Below are 6,000 nucleotides of genomic sequence, written 5' to 3' on the forward strand. Positions count from 1 at the left end.
GAGATTTATTCCAGGAATGTAAGTATGATATATTATCCACAATTAAACATGATACATTACACTGATTAAATAATGGATAAAAACCACATGATCAAGGTGCCTGGGTGGTTCAGTCTGCCTTTGGCTCAGGTCATGATCTCAGGGTTCTGGGACTAAGCTCCACATTAGGCTCCCCACTCAGTGGGGAGTCTGCTTGTTCCTTTCCTTCTGCCCCTCTCCTGCTTGTGCTCACTCCTTCTCTCTCAAAAAAAAAAAAAAAATATATATATATATATATATATATATATATATATATATCTTAAAAAACTCCACATGATCAGAAAAAAACATTTAACAAAATTCAAATCCATTTATTTTTTTTTATTTTTTTTTTATTTATGATAGTCACACACACACACACACACACACACACACACAGAGGCAGAGACACAGGCAGAGGGAGAAGCAAGCTCCATGCACCGGGAGCCCGACGTGGGATTCGATCCCGGGTCTCCAGGATCGCGCCCTGGGCCAAAGGCAGGCGCTAAACCGCTGCGCCACCCAGGGATCCCTCAAATCCATTTATTATAAAAACTCTCAAAGAAGTGAATTCAGAGGAAATAAATATACTTCAACATAATAAAGTCCATATATGACAAACCCATACCTAATATCATACTTAATGATTTTTAAAAATGTAAGCTTTTCCTTTGATATCAGGAAAATGACAAGGATGTCCACTCTTGGCACTTTTATTTAACATAGTACTCAAATTCATAGCCACAACAATTAGACCAGAAAAAGATATAAAAGGAATCAAAATTGGTAGAGAAAAAAAATCAAACTGTTACTATTTGTGGATGACACAACACTATACACAGAAAGCCCTACAGACTCCACCAAAACCCTATGAGAACTAATAAATGAATCAATAAAAGTCACAGGATACAAAATATACAGAAACCTCGTTGCATTTTTATAAACTAATAATGGACTACCAAAAAGATAAATTAAGAAAAAAATCCATTTAAAAATACACCAAAAAGAATAAAATATCTAGAATATATGTAAACAAGTAGGTGAAGATATATATTCCCTGAAAATTACAACCAATGATGGAAAAAATTGAAGACACCAAAAAAATGGAAAGATACATTATGCTCATGGGTTGGAAGAATATTGTTAAAAAATTCATACCACTCAAGGAAATCTATAGATTCAATCCAATGCAATCTTTATCAAAATGCCAACAGCACTTTCACAGAAATAAAACAATCCTAAAATTTGTGTGGAAACACAAAAGACCAAAAATAGATAAAGCAATTTTGACAAAGAACAAAGCTAGAGGTAGCTCAATCCCAGATTTCAAGATACATTACACTCTTTGCATCCCCCTAAAGAAAGATGAGATAATCAGCTCTTTCCATGTCTCTGCTCAATTCTGCCTATTAAAGTCCCATTTTGTGCAGCTTTTCATAACTTCTTTTGGCTAGATGAGATACCGCCCAATTCATGAATCTCTGAATAAATCCAATGTGATCTTTAAGTTTATTCGGTTGAATTTTGTTTTTTAGCAGTTTTGCTGGCAATGATGGGGTTTGAAGTGAACTTCTGATGGCATTTGAAACAGATAATGACATGGGAAAGGTACATCATGAACCTTTCTGTATTTGAGGAATTGAGAACAACTGTCCTTATCTTACAAATCTTTGCAAAACTCAAAATGCGGGTCTAGAGGTAGTTCAAAGTTTACCTATTCCTTTTTATCAGTCTCAGAACATCTCTCATTTATCTCAGAGGCTTGTAAATATTATCTTTAGGAAACAAATTTTTCTGGGAGGACATGCGTTCTTTCCATAACTCTTACCCAGGCCATCTGTAAAATATCAACTTCAGGGAGGTAATTCTTTATCTATGTATCATCTATCTTCTATCTATCTATCTATCTATCTATCTATCTATCTATCTATCTATTTATTCATGAGAGACACAGAGAGAGAGAGAGGGGCAGAGACACAGGCAGAGGGAGAAGCAGGCTCCATGCAGGGAGCCCGACCTGGAACTCGATCCCTGGTCTCCAGGATCCGCCCTGGGCTGAAGGTGGCACTAAACTGCTGAGCCACCTGGGCTGCCCCAGGGAGGTAATTCTTATCTGAAGGACAGCAAAAGAGGAGAGAGTATTTTAAAATTTAGGAGAATGGAAAATATTATGTCTTCTCCACAAAAATTAGTAATTCATTAGTCATCTGGAGCAGATAATCTTAATTTATTCCATCCGCCAGAAAGATCCAATTTCTTTTCTAACTGATCAATTTTCTATTATTGTACCTGATTCCTAATAGTAATTTTTAGTTGCTATATTATTTATTTCTACTCTAATCTTTATTATTTCCTTTCTTATATTAACCTTCGGCTTTTTTTTTTCTTTTTCTACTTCTTTTAGGTGTAAAGTTAGATTTTTTGAGATTTCTCTTGTTTTGAAGGGGGCTTCTATCACTACACACTTTGCTCTTAGAACTGGTTTTGCTGAGTCCCAAAGATAAATTCTTCCACTCACACTAACAGTCACTAAATATTGACTACATGCAATTTAAAAGCCTGTTTGTATTATTTTTCCTATTTAATGTTTGACAACAAAGGTTCTGTGTTCTGTGAAAATAATATTCTGTGTTGTCTTTAGCAAAACTTTATTGGAGAAATTGAGTTTTCCCTATTAAAAGAGCTAAGATTTGTTGTTTTTAAACTTATTTTCTGTGTTTGCCTGTAACTGTTTAAAAATATTGTTTCACAGTAACCTATGATCCTATTTGACCAAGTGCTTTAAAATCTTTCAAAATTTTTGACAAATTTTCCAAAATCAAATTCTAAAGGAAGTTTTTTTGACCTGGAACAAACTTAAGGATTTTAAAGATGGTCCTTGAGATAGCTGAAAATATTTGTTCTCTCTCTTTATAAAAAAAGAGAAATGATAAACTAATTAGGCTAATTTGATATGTTAAATTATACGGTAAGAATGTCAAGTAAGAAATAATAGTAAGATTTCTTTATGTTATATTTGTATAGATAGAAGTATTGCAGAAATATGAAATTTCCAAAATTTGCTATTTCCTGTTCTAACATTATCAGTCATAATTCCAGTTCTTATCTTCAAATGTGTGCATGAAAATAACCAAATTTCCTTGTCAATTGCATTATAATAAACTCTTATCAGATCTTTTACTATAAGAATCTTTAAGTATTTTCATAGGCTCTTATTGTTTTACTTTGCTGCTTTTATAAAGTTATTCCTGTAAAAGTACTTCATCTTCAAGGAAATTCATGTAAAGAATCTTAAAGCTATCAGAAAGCTGTCCTCATCAAGATCATTAAAACTGAACTGGGTAGGAATTTCTTGAACTAGTGGAGAAACTGTAAAAAGCAGAATTATTAATTATTGGGATTACAGGAACTGAAAAGTATGATCATAATTTCTTTTTTTTTTTTAATATCTCTTTATTTTTTTTTTAATTTTTATTTATTTATGATAGTCACAGAGAGAGAAAGAGAGAGAGGCAGAGACATAGGCAGAGGGAGAAGCAGGCTCCATGCACTGGGAGCCCGATGTGGGATTCGATCCCGGGTCTCCAGGATCGCGCCCTGGGCCAAAGGCAGGCGCCAAACCGCTGCGCCACCCAGGGATCCCTGATCATAATTTCTATGACTTTTTTGAAACATTACTGGTTCTATGATGACTTGCTTTCCAAAATTTAAGGAAGCATTTTTTCTTAAGCTTCCTATGGGTTATGGCAGTTTGGTAAATCACACATTTATAAACCAAGAGGAAAACATTTATTTTTCCTACCTGCCTGATTCCTTCAGAATTCATAAACTCTCGAGTAATATTTTCCTAGCAAAATAATATATTTATATAAGTTTAACAAGCATTTGTTCTTGTTACAGGACCCAATTGAAAATGTTGACTATATTACCAAGGCTTTGATTGGAATGCCATAGTTGAGAGAGATGTGCATACACTGAGAGGTGATAAGACATTTCTCAGGAAGCAAGGTTGACTTTATGGAACCAATAAAGCTTCTTGGAAAAGTCACAGAGGACCTTTTTGAAAAGATGTCGGTAAAGCATTCTTAAAAAGAGCTTATAGGGTCAATCACTATTCTCGCTTTACTTTTGTTAATAATGAGGCCAAGTTTAATGAAAATATTATTTTAATGTTATTATCTTTGATAAAAATGGGGCTGACTATAGAGAGAAAAATGAAGAAATATTTTTAGAGAGAGGAATTATGTCTGCATAAAAAATATTAGATTCTAATCCTGTGAGCATGTCTAATTAAGTTTTGGTACATACCTGTAAGTTGAACTGGATTCTGAAATCTTCTAATTTTTTTCAAATACCTGGCTACAATTCTCTGAACGAACATTTCTAATTTTCTTCCACCTTCTTTTGGACTAAGAGAAAGACTTCCCTTGAATCTCCTTAGAGGTAAATATATCAGGCTGCCTTCACTCCCCAAATGGAAGCCAAACTTCAGAAACCTGAACCTTAGATATACATCTCACAGCCAAAGAGGGCTGTATCTCCCAAGCCATTGCTAAGGGGGTAACCCAACCTTCAAACAACTCTTAGATTTGCAGTGATTACGTAGTTCAGCTCATCACAAACTACTTTGATTTCCAAAGCATCAGTTTGTCTGGAACAAACTCTGTTCCCTCTCTATTGTGTCATAATACTTAACCAAGAGATTCTATTTCTCTGTGGTTAATAATTCCAAACTCAGGGAAACTTGCATCTAGGCTCTATGCAAAGAAAGAGGCACAAGGCATTGGTAACCAGAATAAAACTGTGTGGTCTACAGACCATTAAAATTTACTGGCTTTCATGTAAATTTTCCAGTCTTGAGCCATAGACTCATGTGGAAATTACCAAGAGGAGTTTAGCTTCCTTTGATAGATCACAGCTCCCCTGGCTAAGAATAGGTGGAAATGAGGCTATGATCAGGAAGTTTTCCTTAACTCTTGAAGGTATTACATGACTGCTAAAACAATAGCTGCCCAGCAAAAATCTTTAGACTCTTTGGCCAAAATCATTCTTGATATAGGCTAGCATTTGATTATCTTTCAGGTGAACAAGTACTAGTATCTTGCCGTGGCCAACACCTGTTTTTAGACCAGGATTAACACTTCTCATGAAATTCAAACTTGGTATTTTCCAAGTATGTAGGATTATTGAGCTAGCCCCTTGGTTTAAAAAGATAATTCCTTAATGGTGTCTTTCTTTATTTTATCTTGATTGATTGTGTCTTGGAGACCGTGGCTCTGAAGTTCACTCCATATGCTAGATTTTTTTTTTTTTTTTTTTTTTTTACTTCTAAAACTCAACAGTAATCTCTGTGTCATGCTCTACTCTCTCAAAAACTTTAAATGCATATTTGCACCTGTCAATCACCAAGCAAACGATCTCCCTAAGACTGAAATGTCAGAAATGGTATGAAGAAAATGACTGAATTAAAATTTGTAGATCTGAAGTTGTGGCTTGTAACACAGAGATTAAGGGGGGAAAAAAGTCATGACCTGTGAATACCACACAGAAGATCAACAAAAACACGCAAGAACTTCTGAGCAGTAGCTGGGAGTGGTGACAATGCCTCAAATTTTGTTCTTTTCTCTCAATCTGAGACTTTGATCAAAAGAAGGAAATTAAAACAAGAAAAGACAATAGGCCCACAATGGAATCACTTGTGCTAAACCCCACATCAGAAAATCAAGACTCAATACCTAACCTAATTGCAATTTCAATCTGTCCCAGGAAAATAATCTTAAAGTAGTAAATTTGAAATTTCCTGGTCAGTGCTAATGAGCTACTTCACCTGATAGGCCCTTTCCATCCCCCAAAGATGATATAATTCACTCTTTCCTTGTTCCCTGTCCCCTTCTGCCTATGAACATCTCCTATTTTGTTCAGCTCTTTGGAGATCATTTCCATTTGATATATAGGATGCTGCTAGATTCATGAATCATTAGG

General features: G+C 34.9%; 1 long non-coding RNA gene across 5 annotated transcripts in view; it reads right to left on the reverse strand.

Annotated features, from left to right (window-relative positions):
* Positions 1–4,678, reverse strand: part of LOC144313053 (uncharacterized) — a 90,803-nt gene extending 86,125 nt beyond the window's left edge. For all 5 annotated transcript variants that reach the window (XR_013378748.1, XR_013378747.1, XR_013378745.1 and 2 more), the window contains exon 1: positions 4,327–4,678. This is a non-coding gene — a long non-coding RNA (uncharacterized LOC144313053). The remainder of the gene's footprint in view (positions 1–4,326) is intronic.
* Positions 4,679–6,000: the final 1,322 nt, after the last annotated feature.

This window comes from Canis aureus, chromosome 4 (genome assembly GCF_053574225.1).
Source record: "Canis aureus isolate CA01 chromosome 4, VMU_Caureus_v.1.0, whole genome shotgun sequence".
NCBI classification, from domain to species: Eukaryota; Metazoa; Chordata; class Mammalia; order Carnivora; family Canidae; genus Canis; species Canis aureus.